This window comes from Odontesthes bonariensis, chromosome 23, assembly GCF_027942865.1.
Source record: "Odontesthes bonariensis isolate fOdoBon6 chromosome 23, fOdoBon6.hap1, whole genome shotgun sequence".
NCBI classification, from domain to species: Eukaryota; Metazoa; Chordata; class Actinopteri; order Atheriniformes; family Atherinopsidae; genus Odontesthes; species Odontesthes bonariensis.
Genome location: NC_134528.1, coordinates 8,005,371 through 8,032,975, shown reverse-complemented (window position 1 = coordinate 8,032,975; position 27,605 = coordinate 8,005,371). Strand labels below are relative to the sequence as shown.

The window sequence follows — 27,605 nt, the reverse complement described above, 5'->3', positions numbered from 1 at the left end:
TACTGATGCTTGCAGCATGTTGCATGTACAAGTGCACCTGCTTGGAAAGCCAAAATGTGAATAAGCTCACATATTACTTTGTTCCTCTAGACTTCATAGGTGCCATGTGAATTGATAAAAGATGAGTGTGGAGGGGTTTGTATTAATTATTTGTGAAGTTATGGGTGAAATTGTTACTGCCGTTGCCTCCTGGCTCCCACTGGGGGGGGGGGGGGGGGGGGTGAGAAGTGGGGCTAGACTTGAAACAAAGTCAACGGCGTGGCATTGCAATTATAGTTTAAGACATCGGCTGATTGGAAAATGAGAAATTGGGTTGAAAGGTTGGGGTGTCTGGACAGGGAGCTGTTGCATGACTAATAAGCACTTAGAGGAATGGGCTGTAGCGCTGCATTTGAGCTGGCAAAAGGCTATTTACGTGAATGTGCACATGCTCAGTTTGAGATTTGAACTTAATGTGGAGCCACATGAATGAAGGGTTTTTGAGTGCTGTTTTTTTTTTTTCCTTTTTAGGAGTTTGTGTTTACATGTTAACACGCAAACCAAGATATGTAAGCTAAGTGGAAAGTTTTAATGATTTTCTTGCAACATCGTCATTACTAAGCACATTTGACACATGACCACCTTATCAAGATTTTTTGAGCTGTCATTTAGCAAAACTGTTTTGCTTTAACATCTGTGTAAGACATGAGAATTGTCATATTTCCAACACTCCCCACAGTTTTTTGAACAGTTTTAGGTGTGAATGGTGCTCTTTTAACTGCGCCATCCGGTTGCATTCCCTTTTTCTGCTGCTATTTAAAGGGCAGACAGTTGCTAATGCTATCTGTCTTTTTCCTTGAAAAACAAACAAATGAAAAAAAACAATAGAATTAGAAAAGCAATTATGGAGCCAACTCTTTAAAAGTAATTCCCTGTATTATGTCACTTCTTCTGCATTGATTAATCTCAGCAATTAAGTTTTCAATTTCAATTAATTGAATTCAGCAGTTAAGATTGCTGACGTGTACGTGAACGTGTGTTTTCGGCAGGGAAATTTCTGCTTATCTCTCTCCTGCGCTAAGGTGAGGAACGTCATCAGTCCAACAACCTGATGCACTGATGGTGCAACAGCTTCATTAATCCAATCAAATCAAATCAAATCAAATTTATTTCTACAGCAAATTTCATGTACAAAACAATTCAAAGTGCGTCACATAAAATAAAAGCATTGCAGCAGGGAGTGTAAGAAGCATTAAAAATACATAAAAGAATATAAAGAGAAACAAATAAAATATATAAATGAATTTAAAAACAAGCAACAGTCCAGATAAATTAAAAGATATCGTGCAGATTTCATGCATAGACACATGAGAAAAGAAATGTTTTTAACCTGGATTTAAAAATGTCTACATTTGGTGAAAGTTTAATCTACACTGGCAGTTTGTTCCACTTGTTTGCAGCATGACAGCTAAATGCTGCTTCTCCATGTTTAGTCTGGACTCTGGACTCTAACGGAACAGAAAATATCAACTTGACCAGCCGAGCTCGAAACATCCCGGAAGAAACATGGAAAAACTTTGTCAGGCAACAAATAATCATAAGCTTTGTGGATGCACACCTCAAGCTTCCCAGACCTCCCAGCCTCTCCAAGCCTTATTCCAGAATGAGGCTTCATTTGTCCTCAGTGGAAAACAATAGTGCTACAAGAAAGGCTCAGAAATTGTGAAAAGGCAACTTTTAATGTTGCTCGTCATAAAGGACGGTGACATCCAACTATGTAACAGTTAATTTCCAAACCTGACTCGGTAGTTTATTTATCCTTAACTTTGACCACTTAAAGTCTGTTTTATGTTTATTCTTGATGCCGTAACCCACTCAGTCATTTGCTGAACGCAGGCGTTTCAAGACTTTTTTTTTTTAAGGCAAGCATATAACTATTTGGGAACCTTGAAATTTTATTGATGAAGTGCTGTCCTTTCTGCTGTGGACCAAAGTAGCTATTACATGTTCTAAATGAGCCTGTAGTGGCTGATGAATGACAGTTAATAGCTGGTAAACAACTGTATTAGTTGTAGATTTACATGTGAGGGATGAATATTTGATTGTTATTTCAAGTTGTTATGAAATAACGTGAAATTCTGTTGAGGATCTCAAATTTGCAATACTTTATTACAGCATTCAATTCAATTAAATTCAAAAATACTTTATTTATCCCAGAGGGAAATTAAATGTTGATGTAACTCAATTAAATCAAGGAGTTATTATAGATGCTGATGGCTGTGGGCAGGAAAGATTTCCTGTAGCGGTCCGTTTTGCATCCAAACTGAAGAAGCCTTTGACTGAAGAGACTCTGTTTTCCGAAAACAGTCTCATGGAGAGGATGTTCAGGGTTGTCCATAATTCTCTTGATTTTTATGCAAAATCCTTCTTTGCATTATTGTCTCCAGAGGTTCCACAGTCGTCCCCAGAACAGAACCAGCCTTCCTTATCAGGTTGTTGAGTCTTTTTAGGTCCCTGGTTCTGATGCTGCTGCCCCAACATATGACTCGAGAGGAAATGACGCTCTCAACAACAGACTTGTAGAAGATCTGCAACATCTTGCTGCAAACCTTGAAGGACCTTAGCTGCCTCAAGAAGTACAGTCTGCTCTGTCCTTTCTTGTAGATTGCTTCACTGTTGTGTCTCCAGTCCAGTCTGTTGTCCAGATGAACACCAAGGTATTTATATTCCTCAACCACCTCCACTTCTTCTCCCATGATGGAAACAGGGTTCGATCTGACCCTGTTTCTCCTGAAATCTACAATCATCTCCTTTGTTTTGTTAACATTCAAGATGAGATGATTGTTCCCACACCATGCCACAAAGCGGTCCACCAGCTCTCTGTACTCAGCTTCTTGTCCATCTCTGATACACCCGACCACTGCAGAGTCATCTGAATATTTCTGTAGATGACAGGAGTCTGACTTGTACTGGAAGTCTGAAGTGTAAAGAGTGAAAAGAAATGGTGAGAGTACAGTCCCCTGTGGTGCTCCTGTGCTGCTGATCACCTGGTTAGACACACAATTCTTCAGTCTGACAAACTGTGGTCTGTTTGTCAGGTAGTCATTAATCCAGGTGATTGTTGAGGCCTCCACCTGAGTCTTCTGGAGTTTCAGACGAAGCAGATCAGGCTGGATTGTGTTAAATGCACTGGAGAAATCAAAGAACATGATCCTCACAGTGCTGCCTGCTTTGTCCAGATGACAGTGGGTTTGTTGAAGCAGGTGTATGATAGCGTCTTCAACTCCAACTCCATGGCGATAAGCAAACTGCAGGGGGTCCTGATATGTGCTGGTTTGCTTACACAGGTGGGTCAACAGGAGTCTCTCCAGGACCTTCATGATGTGGGATGTCAGGGCAACAGGTCTGTAGTCATTGATATCTGAAGGGTGAGTTTTCTTTGGTACCGGAACCAGACAGGATGTCTTCCACAACAGTGGTACCTTCTCTTGGGTCAAGCTAAGGTTGAAAAGGTGTTGCAGAATCCCACAGAGCTGCTCTGCACAGGCCTTCAGGACTCGGGGGCTGACACCATCTGGACCTGCAGCCTTGTTCCGGTTCAGTCTCTCCAACTGCCTCTTCACCTGACTTCTAGAAACAGAAAAGTGGGAGGGGGAGGCAAAGGGGAAAGCAGCATCTCCTGATTTGGTTGAAGACAAACTAGTGGAAGCAGAAGAATCCATGACTGAGGTGGAGGTGGAGATGTTACAGGAAATCTGTGGGTCAGAGGAGGGTGGGATGTCTCTTTGGCTGGGAACAGAAGGGGAGGATGGTGAGCTTGTTCCTGAACTGAACCTGTTGAAGAATGTGTTCAGCTCATTTGCTCTGTCCAGACTTCCATCCATCCGATCCTCCCTCTGCTTGAGACCTGTGATCTTCTTCATTCCTGACCACACATCTCTGATATTGTTCCTCTGCAGTTTACTCTCAAGCTTCTTTCTATACACCTCCTTGCTCTCACTGGTCTTGACTTTGAGCTGCTTCTGTATACTAACCATATGATCCCTTTATAGCAGTGGTTCCCAAACTGTGGTTAAATTGCCCTTCCAGAGGGACATCAACTGCTACCACAAGTCAGCCTACAGTCAAAGGTGCACTTTCCAGCGACAACAACCCACGTTATTCTTCACCTTCAACGTCTACCTTTGACCGGGATGCTTGTGATGCACCTGTGGCTGGCCAAGCTGACAGCATAGCCATGGACAGCGGTGAGGAGTCGGATGCAGAGTCTCCTGATGCGGGAAAGCATGCGGCGACGGACAGAGAAACAACCTCGTCAAAAAGGCGAAAATATGCCACCACGTACTTGTGTGAGAGTGGATTCTCAGCCCTAACAATTATGAAAACAAAATGGAGAGCGAGACTTTGTGTGGAGGATGATTTAAGACTCAGACTTTCTGAAATTCAGCCCAATATTGCAGACTTATTCGCATCCTGTCAGGCACACCCTTCTCATTAAAGCTGTGGTGAGTTTGTTCTTTAGTTTCAAGTGATTTATAACTGAATATGTTCTAGAAATGTAGAAATGTTTGGTATTAATTTTTTCAAAAGTGAACTGGTGTTGCTCACTGAAAATGCTGGTGGAAATTGATCTATTTGGTGAAGAATAAAATAGTAATTTAAGTGATTTCTGATGTGTTATATGCTGTGTGTGTGGTGATGGTGGTGGGGGAGGCTTACAGACAGGTTTTTTGTGTGAGCAGGAGTAGGGGGTACATGGCTGGAGATCAGATGTCAGAAGGGGTACGTGGCTGTGAAAAGTTTGGGAACCACTGCTTTATAGGAAAAAAAAAAGGATTAGATTTAGTTTGTTTGTTAAATATTAATATTTTCTAGAAGACATGAACTTTCACATCATCTTATAACACAGATTCAGACATGTTTCTCTCCAGTTCCAGTAACTTGAAAAGTCTGAAGGCAGCAGGTGCTTGACAGGAATCAAATTGGTCCCCATAATTACAGCGGTCTAATTGATGGCTCATTCTCCACAGTGGTTGAGAAATCTAATTAGAGATCAGCACATCAGCAAACATGCTTTGAGCTCAAAGGCACAAGCAAGAAGTGACACAACAGACGGGCCTAATGGACTCTAAATGCAGTTACTGTCAGTTCTAAACAGCAGATAAGGCCCGCCTGCTCTGGCTACACTTGTTAAGCCCAATAACATACTTTGTTTTGTAGCTATGGCTTTTATACATCTCATACCGTCCATGATTTATTTTTCACATGTTAATTATATTTGTAGTACTTTTCAATCTTTGTGATAAGGATTAATCAGAAAGAATGGGAACCTCTTGCTGAATTCAGGGATTTTTGAGATTGCAGTGGTTTTCTGGCCCAGTTAAGCTGCCAAGATAGAGGTTTTCATGGAGTAGTTACTTTTGTCGTTATAGTTTTCCTCTGTACTCTGATTATTAACTTAAAACTCTTACTTCAGTTGTTTAATGGGTTGTGGTATATGATATTCTGGTATATGTAAGACTGTTTGCAATTCTGTGAATAAACTGGGATTTGTGTTTTAATTTAGTATAATATGGCATGGTCTGGTCTAGAATATTAATGACTTAATTTAGGAGCTATCCTTCACTAAACTTTGATCTAAAAACCAATATTTATATCCAGATCTAGTCGGTGGAGCATTTTCTTATTACTCTTTCATTCATTATTTAATGCATTTTTTTGTTTGTTTATGTATTTATAATTCTAGCTGCTGAGTAGTCAGTGTACTTTAGAATTGATTAAATCCATTGGATAAAAATGTATATGCGGATGTCGCACATTTACATATATATTGCTACTCGCGTGCAAAACAAGCTTTGGAATATCCATTAAACATTAGTGATTGCATTTACTGCAAAGAGATAAATCGTTTCAGCCTGTAGAATATCTGCAGATAGATGTAAGAGGCTACAGGAGGAGGCAACAGCTTAACATGAGCTGACTCTGGCTGATCTCCACAGAGCGACAGATTGGCACCTACTGCTCCACAGAATGTTCCCTTCCTTCCTGTATTAATGAACCAAGAGAAAAATGAATGGACGGATTTCAGTGAACCAGATCCTGTAAACAGGCGGGAATTTGGGCCTCCTGTAGAGGGTTATTAACTATGTGTAGGACTTCATTTGCCCCATTCACTGCAGATTTAAAAACACTATGGTTTGCTGGTTTGCGGAATATAAAGATATATGTTTTTGCCTTTATATTTGGGCACATCATCTAATTCATTTTAGAGATATTTATTTTACACAACACAAAGTTAGAAGGGTAGTCACTGAGCATATAAGTTAGTGTGTAGTTTTTCATTTTTTCAAAAGTAGTCTGGATCCGCACAAACATTTCAACTTTATTTCTCTACCCATGTTCTACCTCTCCACAAAGTTTCATGAGATTCAGCCTGGTATTTTTTGCCTAATCTCACTGGATAGCCTTGGCCTTGTCTTGTAGATAAGCAGCAAATCTCAAATGTCAAGATTATTTTTGCTTTCAGAAATGGCTTGAATGATAAACTGACTATTAAATCAGCTCTGAAATAGTTTATGTTCATTTACTAATCAGCTTCATTCTATGTAATATGTTTTTTTTCTATTTGTTTGTGGTGCTTAGGCTAGATATGAATCTGTAAGCTCCATTTTATCTCACATTGCATAGCTACCTCCTTGTGTCTTAATTTTGACAATGGATCTGCGAATCAATATGGTGCACAGCTGTCAAAGGAGCGGTTTTGACCTTTGGCTACTAAGAACAACAGTCTAATGTCTTCGACCTCTCCGGGCTTCACTGCGATGTGTCATTTAGCTTTCACCCTTCAGCTGTTGACATTCTGAGGTGCCTTTTTGCAGTGTTGCCTGAGCAACTGTGCGCCACTACAAACTGCCTGCCAAATAAAAAGATGCTTTATCACATTTCTGGTCCAACTATGAGATGTGTTCCTGTGTGGATACAGGCATGAGTGCAGCCTATCATCCTCATAAGAGCTTTACAGAGGAAGTGCCCGCATGTTTTCTTCTTCTTTTAACAAAGTTCACTTCATAAAGACGGTTAAAAACTTTGCCGGTCTGTAAAGGTCTCATAAGCGATGGACTCAGTCGGCTTATCGGTCTTCTTCCAAACCACAAAGAGGAAGAAGTTACCTCTTTTCCAGGGGTCAGAGGCAATCCAGCGGTCGATCATGTGAGCGACACGGCCCCTGGAAGTGCTAACCTCATCAGCAGGCACCTGTGGCCTCGTCACTAGGTAACCACGGCAACAAAGCTGTGCCATAACTAGAGTGTGCTGAAGGTCAAAGACCACTCAAATTGTAGACAGACTGTCGAGGGGATAGGGGGGGCTGAGAGACGATGTGCCTGAAGTGTCAGGAGCGGCTCTCAGCTGTCTTGTGGAGTGTGGGAGGCACTTATAGGCTTATCATTATGGTTCGGTGGAGCCACTCGATGCACATACCTCTCTTGTTACGGCCAGCCAAGTGCCTTTACTAAATGACCTCCTTTAAGACCTTCAGGCTCAGGAATGTGACTGTCCAAGATCGTTCCTACAGTCACCTTGCAGAGCCATGGGTGTGAGGCAGGTAATCTCATCGTGATGCTGCCCTAAAAAAAGAGGTTTGGGGTTTGGAGAGGTTTGAGTTTGTAAGTAATATATGAAATGACATGTGGTCTATGGTATTTATTGCAGCATCAGTTTTCTTGAGCAACAAATCTGTCCTTCATCACAAAAAATAAAAACCGTTGAACCATTACTCTTATTCATACAGCGCAGAGACACTATATAACAGATGAGCGCAGCTGAAATGACACCATTATGAGACCTACATTCAGTTTATGGGAAATAACTTACTGTTGAGCCAGCTTTATAGGCCATCCCGTGGAAATCCATTTGTAGCATTTACATGTTGTCTTCATTTCTCATCCCAGGAGATTGCTGCGTCTAGTAGCCCCCGTCCTCCCTTCACTAATACCCGGATGTTGCAAATCAACATATAGGAAAGTGGTACAGATTTAGTGTTAAATGAGGATGTTTTTTTGCAATAAAAGAAGGCTGGTGCTTCATGTGATGCACACTCTGCAAAGATGTACGCCATGAACAAATGGCTCCTACTGTAGATATACAAGGGCTATTTTTTCAATACAATACTTGTATGATTAACTGTGCTCAGTTTGAACTGTTTTCTGAGCCTTTTGTTGCTGTTAGTTTTGTAAGTCATTCTTAAAAGCTTGTGCAATCATCGACTAAATTGTTAAGCAGGAACATTAATTTATCAAGTCTAAATCCAATATTCATGTGGAGGTCACCATCTAATTGGCAAAAGAGAGTGCTGTACCACAGAAGAAATACATCGGAACAAACCGAGACGAATAAAAGCAAATATAAAAAATATCCAGGAGAAATATAAAAGGATTTAAATTATTCTTCCGCTGCCAGAGATGGGGACAAAATTCAGCCTTGGCCATTTTTGTCTGGACCAGCTTGTTTTTTTCCAAATTTGCCCACCACCGTGTTCCACTATCGCAAAGCGATACGAGTCTGTTAGGTAGTTTAAAAAAAAAAACAAAAAAAAAACATAGACAGATCTGTTTCTTGTGTTTCTCTTAAACTTACTCAGAGTCACTCTCTTTCTGTCAATATTAAAGGTTTCCCATGACTTAAGTTGTGTGTGGGTGTCACTGCCGACTTACCAATAGCCAGTGTAACCATCCTTTGAAGGGGATGGCCAGAGTCCTGAGGAGATAAAGGGTAACAACACACATATATTACCTTTTAAGGTAAGAGGGCCAGGCTATTCCCTACTTGAAACAGCCTCCATCCCTGATCTTTGCTCCACCTCTTTATTAAGCGCCAGTGTCAGCGTCCTTTGAACTTGATTTTCTTTGTCATCACTGCAGCTGAAGTTAATATTTTGCCTGCAGCATCAGTAATGTTGTTTTTCAAAGCATCTTTTGACATCCAAACATTGTGCAGCATTTTTTTCCTTTGTTTTTGTCCGACCTTTTCCACAACTACTTTGTCAAATTTTTTCTTTTCTTCATCCTCTTCATTTTTTCCCCATTTGGTGGCCTTTCAGCCCATCGAATGAACTGGCCATCCTGACATTTGCCAGAATTGCCAATTCTGAGTCTGCACATGCTTCTTTATTGGACTAAAAGCAGGAAGAAAAGAGGAGGCGATACCACCAACAGTGGTTGAGTAGTAGTCATGAGAATTTTGAGCTTGTGTGCATCTGTGCCTTGTCCAGTACAAATAAGTTTATTAACCTGGGCAGTGGTCCGTGACAACATATAGGCCAACCTCGTATTTTTTATTTTATTTTAAACCTAACCATATACATTATTTCTAACCCAAACCCTGTACTTTTAACTCCTAAGTATTAGTTAGTGGGACTGAAGTAGAAAAGTGAGTAATCGTGTAAATATAGCAGAAGGATTGTGGAAAATGTTGTGCAGGATGGGATTTCAACCGGCAGTTTTTAGCTTAAAGGTTCTTCTACATATTCATATATATTCAAGTACAAAAGAAACTTTGAGGCATTTGTGTTTTTTTCCCCTTCTCTCTGCATCAGACATTCAAAGGTTGATGAAAGAAATGAGACTTTGAATCCAGGTTTCCCACCTCTGAGATTTATTGAAGGCAGCATTAATGTGCACGTCATCACATGAAAATGTTTTTTTTTTTCTAGAATGCTTTACTGACACTTGACTCAAGAATAAGAACAGCAAGTGTTTTTTCTGTAAGAACCACGCCCGGATGTATTTGCATGGAAGTTGAAAACTTTGATGTTATTTTTCCTGGTTTTTGAAACTTGCTTTACATTTGCATAAGGAGTTTCTGGGACACTGACGATTCCCTGTTCTATTCCAGTCATTAGTGAAATCTGCAACTCTTAACTAACTTATTTTTCCCCTTATTTGTCTCTTATCTTTGCACAGAACCCTTTGCTATAATGAATGCTGTAAAGACAGTGTGCAGCTACTGTTAATAACAGAATTAAAAAAAAGCTACTGTCAAGTGCAGTCTCTACTGTAAAATGCCACACTCACTGCTGCTGATGGTACTTAGGCTGCATGTTGCTCCATTTGTATCACATCATCCACTTCTGGCTTTTTGCTTTAGTGTGCTCTGATGTGTGAAAGATGGGATGAATCATGTCTCTGTTAGTCGAGCAACTAGTCTGCCTTCTGCACTCAGCAGAGCTGGTTTGATCGCCATGATAAGGCTGTGTTGAAGACCTGTAATGTGTCTAAAATGGGGTTATTGATAAAAATTGCTCTATCAGCCCTGAGACTGACCTCAGCGGGTTCTTAAAAACCCCACTGACTGTCTTTGTTAGCTGTTCTGACAAAGTTCTGAGGGATTTCACTTGCTGAGTTGAAGCACAGTGACTTTTAGACGGAGAGCAGCACAGAATTCTGAAGCTGTGTCTCTCTCACGCAGCTCCTTTGTAAAGATAGCCCTGCGTTCCAGTTCCAGCTGTAAGGAGTGGGCTGCATGATGTGTGAGGAAAGAAGCATTGGTCTAACCTCTCCTCCATCTCTAATCATTGTGTCAATAGTGGTAACTGAATATGTCCGTTTCCCTTTCCTCACTTTTACTTCACTGAGTTTCCTACTCTCCCTTTATGGCTCTCACTTCTTTTCTTTTATTAACAGTAAATTTCCTCTTAGACGTCCACACAGGTTCTAAACGGAAACTCTTTAGAATCTGAAAATATGTTGTCCTCATACTTTTATGCCTTCGCTCTGGACCTGGAATTGTATCGGCTCACTTTTTTGTTGGTAGCTCGATTACAGGAACGCGTTAATGGCTGAAGTGTGACTGATATTCAGCACTTGCTGTAACTCTGAACTAGATTCAGTCAGTTTGGTTACGTGCACAGTAGAGTTGGAGCTATGGTTGCAGCTCTATTGTGCCATTTAACTGGACCACTGTCCTTATAACAGTATCCATTCAGTGGAGTCGAGCTATTTATCTAAGTTGCCTGGCACTGCAATTAGGCACTAAAAGTACTTGGTTAATGTTATAAATGAACAGAATATTTGGTTAGGTTTAGTGAAATGCCATGGATGGGGATCAAATACTTAATTTAATACAACCCCATTTTCTTGGTTGCTGAGCTGACGGGTCAACAACAGGAGAGACACTGAACCAGTTGTCACCCATAAGTCTGATCCAGCATACAGAGCAACTAACTACCGGCCCATAACTATGGGAAGACGTCGCCCTGTTAACCCAAAAAGAAATCAGTGTGACTGACATCAACAAGATGGGTGATAACACACATAGATGGTGATGAACTACCTTCTTCTCACTTTTCTCTCATTGTCTGATGCAGTCACAGCCTCATACTCAGGCTATATTTTCATATGAAGGAAAGTATTGAGTTTTTTTTTTTTATTATGTGAAAATTTTGTGTGGAATAAACAAAAATATTTGTTTATTCCACACAATAAACTGCCAGCTGCCAGATGTGAAAGGAAACAAAAGCCTTTAGACAAACAGCAAACAGACAACACTGGTGATGAAATAGTTGGGAATTTAGCAACTGGTGCGAGATGTTTCCCTCGGGACTTTCTGGAGGCTGGATGCATCAATGGGAATTTGCTTGCCAAAGTGTTTGCCAGACCAACTTGGTGTGTTCCACTTGTTTCTCCTGCCCCCATGTGGTTAGAAAAAATGGTTAATGCAGGTTTATGGTGGTTTTTATTATTGGCAATAAATATGTTAATAATGGATTATTAAACGGATGCAATTAAGCATTTGGTTTTGGATATCTTTGGCTTTGAAAGAGTTAAAATTTCATCCCAGCTGAAAGAACAGAGTGAGAGGGAGGAGGAGGGAGAGTTATTGCTGCCAGAGAGTGAGAAGAAGAGGAGGAGGAGGAAGAGGAGGAGGATGAGAGCGAGAGAGTTGCCTGTCTGCTTGGGTTTGTGGGTATGTAAGTATGTGTGTGCGTGCTTGTGCAGCTCAGTGAGTGTATGCGTACTGACACCTGGTGCTCGCCCTCCTTCGCTGCTCACATTGTGGAGAGCTCTCTGGCTGTCTGGGCCGTTCTTTACCTCTCCCTCTTTCCCTTCTATTCCCTCCCTCTCTCTTTTGTCCTCTGCTCTCTGCCTTTTCCCCCCACGTTGTCATTTTTTCCCTCTTCCTACAATCTCCTGTTTTTTGTTTAGGACCTCATTTACTATGCTGCAGGATTTTTATTGCCTGAGCAGAAGGGCGCTCGACTGACAAAGGTGAGCCGGATGAATCGGGGCGGTTGGGTGGATGGGCAGCTTAGATGTTGGGATTTCTTAAGTCACTTCTGAATGTGGGGAGTGGTGGAAACAGGCTGTTGAAAGAGACAGTATTCATAAAGATTCAGCTGTTAATAGTTTGTCAGCATGTTGGTTGTTGCCCAGTGCAAGTCTGTGCAGCTCTTCGTGTCAGAAAGGCTCTGCTGTGTAGACATCTCAGTGTGTACTTTCAAAGGTGAGAGGTTCAAGTATGCGATTTGATACTAGTGTTTTTGACTGGTTTCAGCAGCATGTGTCAGAGTCACACTTGAGCTGATTTGTTTGCTCTGTCGTGGCTACTGTGCTCTGTGTCACCTTGACCCAGGCTTTCACAGCAATTTATGTCTCGGTGGCTTCGTGCCACACCTTAAGCATGGACACTGTCTGTGTGTGTCACAGTGTTGCTGCAGGCAGATACTCATGTCAGTGGAGAGGCCATGGTGTCTGACAGATGGCAGTTGGAGAAGAAATTTGTGTGATGGACAGAAACGAAAATTCGAGGGTGTCTCAATGACGAGTGAATGTGTTTTTCCGGTGATATTTGTCACTCTTTGTGTCTTTGGGTTTATTAGCACCTAGTGTGTCCGTCAGCTGTTTTATTTATGACTGGTTTATGCAAAATTATGCCCACTTTTAGTTTTCACAAATCCATCCTATATGTGCTTCTCATTAGGACTGGGTGTCAATCCTCAATTTGATCCTAGTATTGCAACTTTTGCTTGAGCAACATTTAAAGTGCTTTCCACTTTATAAAGGTTTCATGGAAAGAAAACGTGGTTCTGCAAAGCTTAATGTCAGAAAACATTGATAATGTCATTGATTTATCTCCAGTTTATTAGGTGATTTATTGTGATACTTCGTTTGTTGCCCTCGTCGAGTTAGTTTCCCTGAAACTAAGGAAGCAAAGCCTTATTGCTTAGTCCAAGGCAATGTGGCTTTGCTTCCTGAGTTTCAGCATGAGTGACAGAGAGCTTCTACCTCGAGTGAGACCTCCAAGCAACCATTCAGGACGTCTGTTCATGCTCTCAGATATGACCCGTAAAAGCGTTCTGTAAAGTGCCAACCTTACAAAATAATACCAAAAAAAGGGAATGAGACTCGTGAGCAGACATCATTCTTAAGTCCTTCCTTTAACAAGCCACAAAACCCTCACAAGGAAGCAGGGGGGGCGGGTAGATGGCGTGGGACATGCAGTGCTTTTAATTATTTATATGGAACAACCAAATGAAAGATGCGTTCATGACCAACATGGGATACGTTTTCTTTTTCTTACCTTAGGTTTTTGCTCAGTTAAAACACTTTTGTACCCTCCTGGATGGATTTAGTCAGTGACATCACATGGAAAGGAAAAGAAAAACCAAAAAACATTCTTTTTACAGCATGATCATTTTTTAATGGCAGCATCTCCCAGCGGTCATTGGGTGACCGAGGGGGGGGTCGCATTTGGAAGGACAGTCTTGACTAATCAAAACCCATCCAGCTGGAAAAAAATTGACGGAAGACCTGGTTTATTCTGGTCTTTTACACCGGTAACTTGTTTGTTTGTGTCCCATTCTTTGAAGAGCGATTTGTAATGTAGTCTGCCGCCACCCTCTTATGACAAAATGCCATGCGGGGGTTTAGAAGAGTTTAGTATTTATAAATTAGAATTTAAAGATTTTCCGTGACCAGTGTTGCAGGGCTGCAGTGAAGGTTTGGTTTGGCATGATTGTTTTTTTTATTAATTAGTATGCTTTGGGTGATTTATGAATGGTGCTGTTGCTTAGTTTGTCCAGCAGAGCAGCTCCAGTTCCATGGTGTAAAGCCCTCGGAGCACCGGCTGTGGTGCATTTGTACATGTGGTGCACACACAGGAGAAGCACCACAGCTGAGCAGGCAGTGGTCAAGTCGAGGAGCTGCTGGCTAGTTTGTGAAATACATTAATAATGCCCCTCTTTCACATGCTTTTTAGTAGCGGATTACTCTGCCCCTGTTTTAATCCTCCATGACACAATTAAGGGTCTAAAAAGAAACATAATTTTTCAATTCTAGCACGCAGCTTTAAGGGAAATTTCACTTTATTTCAAAGCATTTTGAAGCTTTTTGCTTCTTTTCCTTCCATTTAGTTTCTATATCATAGAGGTTAAATATCAAGTCTGATTATGTCAGTACTTCACTGACTATAGCTCAGTCACGTAGCGGCTGCCCTTCAGCAGAAAGATTATCATTTCAGTCCACAATGTTGGCCTCTTTAAAGAGCAAAATTCTGTTTTTATGTGAAGTCTTACACTTTTCATATTGGCCAGGCTTATATTTATACATTTTTGATGATACTTCTTAGCGCAGCTTAAATGTTCTTCCTATAACGTGTTTTATGGTTATAGCTCCATTAAAACCAGCGATGTCCTCACTCGGGTTGAATGTGTGGCTTTGCTTTGTAATGTAGCACCGCTGCCCATTTTCCCTGGATCTTGACAAGGTAAATGTTTCATAAAAATGAACATTAATTAAAGCTGCCTTTATCTTAGCTAAGGCAGGTTACACCTTCTTTAGAATACTATTAAACTTCCTCAGACATCAGGAAAAGAGTAATTATTCTAATTTAAAAAAAAAAAATCTAAAATCTTAAAAGCACTTTTGGTATTGTATTAAGATGTGGATACAAGGCCTGCTCACTACTACTCTACCTCCTCTGTCACACTCTTTCCCGTTCTCTTCCCCCCTCATTCTGTCACCACTTCACTTATACAGCAACTCTCTCCCTCTTTCTCACACACTCTTTTCCACCCACTCACATATTTCTCGAGAACAAAAGAAGAGGGAAGAGGGGGAGATAAAACAGTAGAGCAGGGAAGACTTAATGTACCAGCCCTGCGTAGGCTAATGAGTCTTCACCACTTCATCCCTCTCCTCCTCCTCCCACCTTCTTCCCTTTTTTTCCCCAAGTCTTTCTGCCTCCATTTATTCACATCATCTCATTATCAAATGTCCACCTCATAGCCTCAAGGAGCTCCAACTTTAAAGTCATTTCCTCCTTAATCATTGTCATCCCCATTCTGCACGTTGGCTGCGTTCCCCCTCCTTCAGCTCTTTTTATCCATATATATATATGCATATTTATATATATGCTGCCTCTCTGTTCTTTTCATTCCTTCTGGAGTGGTTATTTTGTTACTCCCCCTCATCTTCTTCTTGTCAATTCCCACTCATTCCACCCATTTATCATTCATTTATGCTCATTATTACAGGTGCTAACCACTTGACTGTGTTTTTTTTTGTATCCATTTTTATACATCTTCTGCCCTACTGGTGTGCCATACTGTCAACTTTATAGATCCTTCGTGAATGAAACGGCTAATAAGATAACAACGGTATCCATAGAATAATGCGGTGGTGGCCCATTTAGATTTTCTATGCCATGTTGGACTATCAGCTTCTGCAGCGGCATCCTGTTGTTTTGCCAGTCGGAAAACTGGGCTTTCATTGTGTCTCTTGATGTGGATGCGCTCATTACTGTTGCTCAACGCTGTGTGCTATTGAATAACAAGAAGTGCCCTTTGCTAGCTGAGCATACTGAGGGATATTGTGTTTCTTTGCACCGCATGATAAAGACAGCAAAATGCACCGTTACATAAGAAAGTGGTAGTGTTGGTTCCACTTGCTGTGGTTGTGACTGCAACAGCCAGGCGTGGACTAAAATCACACCAGAATGTTGTCCTTATGTCTCAGGGAATGTCTCTTTCTGGTGGTAGTTACTGTGCCATCTTTTAATTCAAACCTACAGTGTGTCTACGTTTATACTCGTCTGTCTGACTGATCTGCTTTCATACGTCTGATGCCATACATAGGGAAGTGCACATATGCAGGATCAAATGGCAGTTGTATGCCAATGATTAAATCAATCAATTACACGTAAATGCCAATAATCTCCCACTTCTTCCTTGGCCATGTTGTAATTGTTGCACAGTATAGTTATGCTTTGTCTCGCTCAAAAATGGATGGACGTTCCTGGAAAAGATGTTGTCTCGCAGCACTATATGTTGGTGTAAAATTTCAATATACTTTTCTGCATCAATTCTTCCTCCACAGAGTTGTAAATAAGCTTTGCCATGAGCACAGATACAGCCCCATACCATCAAAGAGCCTGGCTTTGATAAGAGTCTGGATGGAGCTTTTCATCTTTAGTCTGAGGCACACAACATCCATTTCTACAGAAATTCTGGACTACAGATTGGTCTGACAACTTTATATGTCTCCACTGTGACAGGCCCACCTCTGGGCAAGGCTTCTTTTAACTTCAAATGGTAGTGCTTGACAAGGCGCCCCGCAGTAATCTCCTGCCCATGTCATGTCATGTGGTCAAATCTGCTGATGATGCAGTGCCATCTGAGAGCTGGAAGATTACAGGTGTTCAGCTTAGTTTAACAACCTTGCCCTTTGCTGAAATTTCTCTAGATTTCTCTTCTGATTACAGTCACCTGTTGGCATCAGCTGTTTGAAATAGTCTCATTATTTGAGTTTTCATTCATCATTACTAGCCCTAAATTGCCCTGATCTGGAATGCATGAATGTATGTAACGCATGAAATTAAGCTAATGAGACAAAAGATGAAATAACTTGGGTTTTTGCTGTCTATAATGAGATGAAAGTGAAAGTAAATATAACATACTCTCCCATATTTTTCTGATATGGGTTTGAAGGACCTGGCTTTACATGCATTTACTGGTCAGCGCTCAGAGGGGCTGAGCTACAGGCTGTTTGTGTCCAACACCTTGACCACTCTCGAGTCCACCATTTTCAGTTGAAGGCGACAACAGATGGTGGTTAGTCATTAATCATTTTACTCATTTTTCAAACAGAAATGCCAAATAGTCTCATGAGGATTTGCATCTCTTGTAAGTTTTAAGTAATTGCGAGTGAGATTGAGACATCATTTTGGACTCTAGGGCTTTATCCATACCAGCTGGATTGAGAAAATAATGAACCCCGAAAATGATAATGACTTTCTCCTCCGTAAAAGCAGCACAGTTTTGATATATGATCAAAACAATTCAGTTTCTACACATATGTATATGATAGACATATTTTTACTACACGAGCACCAATGGGACCTACAGCACGTTCAAACATTAAGTGCACAGATGACAGATATGCTGTACAAAAGAAACTGATTGATGAGACCAGTTGGCTGCAGCTGGTAAGAGCAATGCAAACTCTTTGTCTCTTTCTTACAGACACACACTGACCCATGTCCTAGAGTTTGTTGCGTTTTTTTTATTTCTTTATCATAATTTATTTTCCTTTTTTTTTTTTGTACAATTCTTTTCAATTAATTTTGAAATCGCCGCTGAATGCAGAAATGAATTCCACCAGTTTGAGAGCAGACGTTTGAACCCGAAACCATTTAGCGCATTCATTTGACTGATATGGTATCTGAAATATGAACGTTTCGCTGTCTTGTTTGATTCAATGGCTCATAATGTAAACTGAGAGAAGTGGTTCCATTTGAGTAAATGTGCATATGTTGTAGCGCCTCTAAATATAGTTTACACAGCACACTTACCGTATCATAGTGTGTGGCTGTCATGTTAGTGATGAACAGATCCAGCCACATAGAGTAACCTACTTTCTCTACACCATGTGTAAGTGTTGGTGTCTGCTGTGGCACTGCAGGCTCTACAATCCCTCAGTCTGTTCTATATTTAATGTGGATTTCATTATTCAGGCCTGCTTGTTTTCAGTTACAGACCCATCTCCAGTGCAGTTGAGGTGGTGTGTGGGCATTATGTGTGTGTGCATACATGTACATCTCCCTCTCGTATCGTCACAATGACGCTGAAAACAGAGTGAGTTATTGCGTCGCTGTGGGCAAGAGTACGATAAGAATAAGAGAGGGCAATAAAAGAGGGCACAGGAGCAAGGACAGCCTCTGTCGTCCTCCTCTGTCACCGCTCTCCATCCGCCAGGCTCTGCTGTTACTAAGGTCATAGTGGATGCCACCATGCTTTCTGTTTCCACACCTCTTCCTCTCTTTCACTTTCTCCTAGTTTTTACCCCCTTGCAGGTTGAAAAACATTTCACTGCAATCAGACTGGGGTAAAAAACCAAATGACTCCTCACTTGCCCGCCCCTGGCTTTTTTCTGTCCAACATGAATAGTTGTGTTTTTGTGCTTATGGCTGTTTTTGAGATATTGTGTGTGAGATCATTTCTTTTCTTATCCGTTCATCGGAGATCCTCACTCTTCTGATAGTATGAAATGATTAAAAAATATCTAAAATAGCAGTTGTATCCTTTTATTTGGAATAGTATGAAGTCCATAAATGATATTCTGTGTGCGCACTTGCAGTTATTTATTGTCCTTTTACTGGGAGTTGCTTTTGTGGCGTGTAAGATACAGTTTCTCTAATTTAGGTGGACTTTCATCAACGCATGACTCATTTCAGGGTCATAGCTCTTCAAATGAATATCACCAGCAACTCAGTATGCGATTAGTCACGCAGCCTGTAAACATTCATGGAAAGTTTAACTGACTTCTGCATGACTCCGTCGAGAGGATTTAGACTTTATATGCAGAATCATATCCTAATCCACTGCCTGGAGGTGTGTCATCAGCACCGAATACTGTGGAAAGTTTGTCTGGATTCCATTAAACTCATTTCACTTGATCTAACCTGTTTAAGACGAATTGTGTCACCTTTGCAGTTTAACATGGTGCAAAAAGTATATTGAAAGGCAGACGTAAACTGGACAAATAATTGGTGCCCCAGGCAAACATAACACTGGAACAAGTGATGATTCCAGAGTTGATCGCACTGGTAATTGAGTTGTGTTTGTAGTTTGATGCTATTTTTGTTGCAGAGATGTCGATAAGCTAATATTTCTTAAACCCTTGAGTATCAATCTCTTCATACAGGCTGACCAATTTATTCCATTTTTTTTTGGTACTTTGGTACTTTTGGTAAATCACTGCCATGTTTATAACCTTTATAAAGAAGCAAGGATACTCCTAACCAGTATTTGGAACTGACAAACATCTGCATAAAAAAATCAATAATGTAACAAATTAAATTAAAAAAAAGCAAACTTAAAACAACAACATTTATTGAAACATCTTAATGAATAACAGGTTTAACAGTAATCTAAGGCAAAAAGTGCAGGGACCTCCAATACTTTAGGGCTATTGGAAGCTTTCAGTCTTACTTTTCAAACACTGCTCTGCTTGCATGCTGGAGCACTGCCAGTCATCAGATATGTTCCTCTGTGCTTGTCTATTGCACAATAACCTTTACACGTTAAGTTTTAGTCAGAAGGATCATTAATGTTACACAGTGTTGTTTATTTCGACAGTATAACCCTCATGCCAATGTGCCACCCTCCAGGGAAGCCAAAGTCTTTGGGTCATTTGCTTTCATTTCGCTTTTTAAAAACATTCTTTTTCCTATCTGAGAAAGTTCTTATATGAATAGATTTCACTCAGATGGAGCTGCTGGCAGGACATTGCTCAGTGAGTGGCTGCTGCTATTTTTGTGAACTTATCACCAAGAACAAGGAGGTTATATGGCTAGTGCAGTTTGTGCCAATATAATGTCAATATAGATCTGGATCTTTTTATTCAGCATTGACAGAGTTATGCAGTCTTAAAACTGTTTTTATCTCTCTTTTTTAAAAATGGATATATTTGGAAGATTGCTTAATGGATTTGATAGATTGATAATAATATGATATATGATATATTATGTAATATAAACTCTTTTCTGGTGTTACTATGAAACTTACAATTTGCCACACTACAGAAGAGCCCATAAATGACAAGAATCCAGTTTAGCAATATTCCTATTTTATCTTCTATTCAAGGCAATGAAAATAACCTACAGTGATAATAATAAGCAATGGCTGCAGCGGGAGCCTCTTTTCTCCTCAGCCTCTCTGTGGGAATTCATCAGGATTCCAAGTTTTCTCATTAAACACTGTTCCTCAGTGCAGAGAATGGCATCTGCAACCTTAGCAGGAGTCGTATGCTCCCCTCTCCTCACTGCAGACAGCCGGAGGTCAAAGGAAACTTGAGGTGATGCTGCTCTTAACACTGCACTGAAATAACATGATACCAGATTTCCATAACAGCAGGTGTGATGTGATGTTTCAACATGCTGTCAGATGTTCTTTATTTTAACTCAACCCATTCTAAAAACCATAAGTCAAGTACTCTTTTCAGCAACCCTTTTAATGAACAGTTTGCTAAGCCCTGTTACTCTTGGTTTTTTCACAGCACGTAGTGTGGACTCTCTTTGATTATTTCATGAAAACAGAAGCACACTTCTCATTTCATGGAAATTTTGCTTGCTGCTGCTGGCAAGCTATAAGCTAAGCTAAGTAGCCATACTTAATTTACATACTACCCAAAGTATATTTTTTCTAATAGTTTCTTTGTCACTTCTTAACTTGAAGAGTAAAAGTGCTTTAAAATTAAGCCACTTCAGCAAATTTAATGAGATATTGAGCAATACTGATTGTCGACAGTAGCAGTACTTATCCAAGTAAAGTATAGAGCGAAACAGACTATTTGTTGGGAGTGACTTTGGAAGTACGGTAATAGGTTGTAAGTCAGTCACTTGGAGATGCTCATGTTTACAGCTTGTGCAACAGTAAATCCCAGTCTTCATATTTTGGGGGTGTACACACCAAAGCATTCTTTCCAGAGGCTAGTGACTGATGTGTTAATTATTTCCAATGGGAATGTCTCGTATTTATACAATGCTAATGGCAGCAGCAGCAGTGCGGTCGGGAGTTCAACACTTACTCTGTGCTGAACACTAGTAAAGAGTAAATAAACATAAGATATATATAAATATATGAGAATCATATAGTCTTTACTGTTATCTTTCTGTTTAAAAAAAAAAAAAAAAAAAAGGATCTGGTGGTGTTTTCTCATAGTTCCTGCAAAACCTTTAAGGGAGGGTCATGTCACTGCAGTGCTTCATTATGTTGTTATTATATATATATGGCTATATTTGGAAAAGATGTTTGACTATTGAATATGAGCGAGCCATTATTTAAGGAAAATGCTTTTGCTTTTTGACTGTTGGTCCGAAGAAATAAGCCATTTGAAGACATCACCTTGAAAATGATGAGGTTTTAGCCTTTATTGTTAATTAATGGACTGAATGTTTGAATGATTAAATGAAAATGAAGGGGTTCAACCTGCTGATGTTATGTAATGAAACGACACGTTTGTAATACCTTTTCTTTTTGTTGGGGTCACTCTGTGTTTGAGTTCAAATGAATAGAAACAAACCATCATTGTTCACTGATTTACTTCAAGGCAAACCACAACCTGTACCTGTACCAAGTTGTTCATTCCCCTGCTTGTCCTCCTTCTCTTTGAGTCTCAAGGCAGCCAAAACAGAAACCTTATAACACTTCTATTTCCGTTTGGTTATTTTTATTGCATGCTTTCCCCTTTTTCTGCTCTGTGATATAACCCCAGTGGTGTGTCAGACTGAAGGTAGGAGATGTTTGATGTGCCCTTTCTCATTTTTTCCAGACTCTTATTCACTAGCTTTTATTTTTATATGTTATAAACTAAGCCCGCCCACGCGGTGCTGCGACACAGCTTTTCTCAGCATCTGATGGCTGTGTGGGAGTCAGGGCATATCACTCTCTTTTTTTGTTTCACTCGCTCTACAATCCCTGTTTCTTCCTGCTTCCTCCATCATAACACCTCCATCCATGCATCCAGGACACTGCTGAGTCGTGGTGCTGTCAGCCAGGGCCTGACGCACTCAGCCACTCACATATGCGTCACCTCTCTGGCCTGGCGCCACCGCCGTGCTGTTTGCTGTCCTCCAGTTATGCAGCACCTTAGATGCCACGTTCAGATGCTGTGGGCTTTTCTGTAGGGTTGTAGGGTGGAATACTTGTAGTATCCTTTCAAACCGAGGAAACACTTTTTTTTCTTTTTTTGAGAGGCTTACGGGTCCTGCTTTAAGCAAGTACACCTCCATACAAGTATATTTAGAAGATGTGGCCCTTAAAAAAAGCTGTATTTAAAACACCAGACACAAACATTTTCTCCACGTATCCTTTCAAGGATAAGTGTAAAATATTTATTTTTGGACAATGTTTAATGTGCAATATATAATCATAGGAATCCAAATCCTGTGAATAAACTTGTTGTGCTTTACCTGCTCATCACAAAAAAGTAAATATACACGGCTAACAACTACCAAATGAACGTGGTTGGCAATTAAGCAGCTAAAGAGTTTCAAATTTACCACAGATGTCTGTAGAGACCAAAAATGGTTCTAAAATTAAGTGAATAGCTGGCACCTAATTCGCCGTATGTCCTGAAATATCACTTCAATTGAATGCTTGATTTGCACGTTATTGATTAGATATGCAAATAAGCCGATGTTTTGTTTGGTAAAATATGCTATTTGAGTAGGTGATATGTTTTTTTTGTTTCTGACCCCCCCCCCCCCCCCCCCCCCCAAAAAAATGACCAAATTGTGTTTGTTTCAGGTTTTTAACCCTGATGATATTATCTTTACCCATTAAGATCAGATGCAACATGGATATTCCTGTTCCCATGCTTAGAGGAGGTCTTGAACTAGAACTAATGCATAGTTTGGCTGCTTTAAGTGACAGGTGACCACCGTGTCCTTGGGTTTTTGTAATCACCCATCCCTTACATGTCATATTTGGCTCAAGACTCATGAATTGACTTTATCTTGATAAATGTTATCATATCTTACCTTTTGTATTAATTGTAATTTATGCTTTGCGTAATAAAACAAGAACAACCAAGAGCAAACAACTTTCTAAATGAATGAATGTCTAATGAATATCTAGCATAGTATGTGTTGTAATGCTGGTTATATGCAAGTAATAACACATGTGGGGTTTAATAAATAAAGGAACAGCAGTAATAGTAGAAGCTTACATTACAAATAGTTTTGCTTCAGCCCCTGGGTTATCAGCATCTATGAACCAGCATGACATATAGAGATAACCCTGTTCGTGTTGTGCTTTGGGCATTACAAGGGAAATGTCTTTTTTCTTTTTTTTTTGGGTTATTGCATCCGCTCTTGCTTGGTAAATTGGAGCATGCCACTGATTTACAGTTTGCTTTTGGCGGGTAAACCAATAAGCAGGAACAACAAATGAGCCACAGCTACAACAACAAACAGTCAGCCACATTATTTGCAGTGCTGTTATGCTAGAAGTTTGATTCTTTTTGTTTAGTCTTTTTTGCTTCACAGGGGCATATTGCCTAAATAGTTTGCTAAAACAAATACTCTGAAATCTTGGACTTCATTAATCGTGGAATTCAGTCCTCGCAAAAAGACTCTGCATTCATGATTTAAACTGCGCTGTCTTCAGCAGGACGTAGGCATTAGAAATGTCTACTACCCACACAGCATCTGAGCTTGCATGCCGGCTGCCTTGCTTTCTTTCTTTCTTACACCAGTAGAATACACACATTAAATCAAAGCTGATATGGGCATAGTCCTGAACACACTTAACAGCTTATGAAACTGCTGGCCCTCCTTCCTGCCTTTTTTTTTTTTTTCATCACCCCTGCATTATACTCAGAACCAGTGTTGGTCAAGTTACTTTTAAAAAGTAATTAGTTATAGTTACTAGTTACTGCTCCCAAAAAGTAATTGAGTTAGTAACTCAGTTACCACATTGTAAAAGTAATTAGTTACTCAGCAAAGTAACTGTGGCGTTATTTGTTGTGTTCTATAATGCTGTTATGTTCTATAACATCTTTAACATCAAATATGTTTATATTAATTGATTTAATTCATTCAAGGTAAACACAAGAAACTTGTGCTAAAGGGAAAAAAAAAAAAAAAAAAAAAAAAGGACGAGACTCAGTGAATATTTCCCTGTATTCCCTATATAGAAGATATAAAAACACTAAATACAGTCATTTAGAACATTCGGTATTTATTTGAACTCAATAGATTGCAGCCTGCCAAATGATGCATAGAAATAAATTAATAAATAAATTCTGACCCGAAAAATCTAGTGTTGTTTGTTTTCGAGTGGCTCCGTCTCCTTCGCTGGGGCTCACGCTAGTTGCATTTGGGCTTGGGGTTGGGTTAGCAGCTGCAGAAGCAACAAGTGCTTCATATTCGCATGGGTTGATGTGAGGTGCTTCATTAGATCTGAGTTACTTGAGGCAGACGTGGATAAAGTTTTATTCCCTGGGCATAGCGTACATGTTACATACACATTCTTGCCTTTTATCTCCACGGGTGAGAAGTAGTGCCAGTAATTCCAGTTAGAGAACGCTACCTGTGAACTTCCCTGGCTTGTCGCCGCTGTCTTGTGTGTGTTTCGCGCGTGCAGTGAGACAGCGTGAGCAGGGCATGATCCGCCCACACAGCCAATCATCATCGCATTGCAACGGTGTCATCACCCCCACCCCTGCTCTCTCCAGGCAGCATGCAGCTAATGTGTAGCCAAAAGCCTACAACCAAAGTGTAGTAACGCGCCACTTTATATTCTCAGTAACGATAACGGCGTTGTAACGATGGGGAAAGTAATTAATTAGATTACTCCATTACTGGAAAAATAACGCCATTCGTAACGCCGTTACTCCCAACACTGCTCAGAACAGCAATGGTCTATAACTCTATATCTCCTCTCCTGGGAATCTTTCTAACTGCTGCAGTATGTCCTCCCTCAATATCAGACTGTTTAAGAGTTGACAGGATTGTGTATTACACTGTCACTGCAGGTAATGCAGCCGGTGACAGATAGTGCCAGATTCTCCTTTTTTTTTTTTCTTTGTCGCTCTGAAATCACCTCAAGGGGTTGAGTGGCATCACCTTGTTAATCTCAACATTCTTTGAAAACTTTCAGACTGTTTTCTTGAATTATTTATTGGTGGAGATTCCTGCTTTCATTTCCCTGAGCATATCTTAGGTTCATTTAGTCCTCTCAGCTAAAATCTGAGCCTATATAACGAGAATAAAGCAGGACATCCAGCTAAGCTTGAAGCAGAGGTGGAATTAAAGTTTTCCCTTAATGATTTTGCTTTAAACTACTTAAATTCCGTGCAGGAAAACTTGCATTAACCTGCACAGTCCTGATGGAGCAGATTAGCTGAGATTTTGATGGCTAAACTTTTTTTTTTCGTACTTCAACATTAATTGCTGCCTGTTACTAAATTAGTATTTTTTGTTGATGAAATGCCTTGAACTGCTGCTGTGTCTGGTTGTGATTTATGTATTTTCATCCATTATGTTGTTCCTGCCATCTTGCTGTGTTTCAATCACCACTTTCCTCTTTAATTTGTCAAAACCGATGTCTGAACATCTTATTCTAGACCAGAAGTCGGCATCCACCCTTGTTTATATCATACTAAAATGTTTTTATTTATTTAACCCCTCTTGCGTGATTTTTGCATAATTGCCTTTTGCAGACAAAGAAAGATGATTTTCTTTTTGTACTGGCATCTATAAATCCCACTGAACCGCAGCTCAGACCACAGGTGCTGTTACATCAGTTTAATGTCCTTTGTCTTGCCATCCTTGACCAAATTGCCCCATTAAAAAGAAATAAATAAAAAATATGATGACTCCCTTTCGATCAGTGATCACACTCAAGCCCTCGAAAGACTACAAAATATGAGTGTGAGTGGAAGGCGAACACACCTGAAGTATCACACATTGCCGTTAAGAATCAGTGGTGGTTTGATCAGAAAGAACCCGTCTTGATAGTTCTGCCTCTTTCTGAGAGAGAGATTCAACCGCATTTGCTTCCAACATCAGAGCATACGGTCTCCTGTATGGTGGCCTCCTGTATTCAAGATATTGTTCCCCACAGTCAGCATGTTATAATAAACATTTTCAATATCTTTCTGGCCTCTGGTTGTTCGCCCATTGCTAAAAAAACCTAATTTGGACCTCTTATGTTTAAGTAACTACAGACCAGATCTTGAAACTGTCCTTTTTGTCTAAGGTTTTGGAGAAAGTAATCTCGGCACACTTTATATAATTTATGAATGATAACAGTGTTTTAAACGGTTTCCAATCTGGTTTTAGAGCACTTAGTACAGAAACTGTTCTTGTTAAGGTGGCCAGTGACCTTCTGCTGAGTGCAAATAGAGGAGACTGCTCAATTATAGTTCTTTTAGATTAAACTGTTCCTTTATTTACTGTGGATCCCAACATTCTTCTGCATTGTTTAGAGTCCTTGGTTGGCTATTATTACGCTCATATCTCTCTGGTAGAGCATTTTCAGTCACTCTGTATAACTTTCCCTCCTCACCGACTCGCTTGACTTGTAGCATACCACAAGGATCAGTCATTGGACCTCCTCTGTTCTCTATTCACTTGCTACTTCTTGGTCAGCTTTTTCAATACCATAATGTACAGTACTATTTTAGCTTTACATGCCAATGAAACCCACAGATCTCAACAGCCTTGATAACCTCACAGCTTGTCTTTCCAACTTTAAATCCTGGATGGCCAAAAAATGGCCTTAAATTCAATTCAATTCATTTTTATTTATATAGCGCCAAATACAACAAATGTCATCTCAAGGCACTTAGATAGTAAGTCCAATTCAAGCCAATTGGAATTCAATTAAGTAATAATAATCATAATTCATAAAATAATCCAATTCGTTCATATAGAGCCAATTCAAAAACAATTTCCTAGCTAAGAAAACCAACAGATTGCACTGAAAATTTTTTGTTTTTCGGTCCAATCTCCCGGCCTGAGCGTGCCTGAGGCGACTGTGGAGAGAAACGACTCCCTTTTAACAGGAAGAAACCTCTGGCAGAACCAGACTCAGGAAGGGTGGCCATCCGCCTCGACCAGCTGGGGTTTGAGAAGACAGAAAGGGGGGGAGGGGGGGAGGGCCGCAGTGGCGGCGGCGGCACTGTAACACCATTCAAAGGATATCTGTTGGAACAGGGAAACACGAGTTAATGACCACAATAATATCACATATACATAAAGAGAGTAAAGTGAGGAAAGGTGTGACAGATGAGGCCCCCCAGCAGTCTAGGCCTATAGCAGCTTAACTATGGGATGTTTCAGGATTACCTGAGCCATCCCTATTCAAGGTAAACACAAGAAACTTGTGCTAACGAAAAAATAAATAATAAAATAAATTCAGGGATGATAAGTAAAATGTTTTTCTCTTTGGTCCCCCAAATTCTTTCAGTGCTGTTGGTTCTAATCTTGGCAGTCCTTCAAATATCTTCCAGGCTGCTGAGAATCTCAGAATGATATTTGATTCTAACCTTTGTTTTGATGCTCGAGGTACACATGTTATTAAGTCTTGTTTTTTAAAAGATCAGGTATTTGCTTTCCAATGCTGA

The 27,605-nt window shown here is 40.2% G+C and overlaps 1 protein-coding gene across 5 annotated transcripts in view; it reads left to right on the top strand.

Annotated features, from left to right (window-relative positions):
• tanc2b (tetratricopeptide repeat, ankyrin repeat and coiled-coil containing 2b) overlaps window positions 1–27,605 on the top strand; it is a 155,748-nt gene that overhangs the window by 48,178 nt on the left and 79,965 nt on the right. The window contains exon 1 of one of the 5 annotated variants that reach the window (XM_075457338.1): window positions 12,014–12,242. The exons of the other annotated variants lie outside the window; for them this stretch is intronic. The gene's annotated coding sequence lies outside the window, so the exon portion shown is untranslated. Of the gene's footprint in view, window positions 1–12,013; window positions 12,243–27,605 lie in introns of those variants that run through there. 5 annotated transcript variants of the gene reach the window in all.